The following is a 566-nucleotide window of genomic DNA, read 5'->3' on the forward strand; positions in this document are numbered from 1 at the left end:
GAAAAGTTATCTTTTTTTATCAAAAATTTAATTTTGAAAATTGTTGTTAGAAAATCAACTATTTCTCAAAAAAAAAAAAAGTTTCTTTAGTATTTTCAGACTTTTCGAATTTTCAAAAAAATTCTTTGTTTTCTTCTCTTTTAGAAAATTCCCATTTTTGATAAAAAAAATGTTTTGTATTTTTGATTTATAATTGATCTATTTTAGTTCAGAAATCTACTTTTTGCGAGAAAATTGAATTATTTTGTTGAAAATTCAACTAGACTGGTGAAAAGTTATCAAAAATTTAATTTTGAAAATTGTTGTTAGAAAATCAACTATTTCTACAAAAAAATTGTCTTTAGTATTTTCACTCTTTTCGAATTTTCGAAAGAATTCTTCGTTTTCTTCTCTTTTAGAAAATTCCCATTTTTTATAAAAAAAATGTTTTGTATTTTTGATTTATAATTGATCTATTTTAGTTCAGAAATCTACTTTTTGCGAGAAAATTGAATTATTTTGTTGAAAATTCAACTATACTGTTGAAAAGTTATCTTTTTTTATCAAAAATTTAATTTTGAAAATTG

At 20.0% G+C, this 566-nt stretch overlaps 1 protein-coding gene across 1 annotated transcript in view; it reads right to left on the reverse strand.

Annotated features, from left to right (window-relative positions):
- The window catches only part of LOC117175928, a 24,684-nt gene that overhangs the window by 21,426 nt on the left and 2,692 nt on the right, over positions 1 to 566 (reverse strand). The gene's annotated exons all lie outside the window — the stretch shown is intronic.

The sequence above is a fragment of the Belonocnema kinseyi genome, chromosome 7 (assembly GCF_010883055.1).
Source record: "Belonocnema kinseyi isolate 2016_QV_RU_SX_M_011 chromosome 7, B_treatae_v1, whole genome shotgun sequence".
Classification (NCBI taxonomy): Eukaryota; Metazoa; Arthropoda; class Insecta; order Hymenoptera; family Cynipidae; genus Belonocnema; species Belonocnema kinseyi.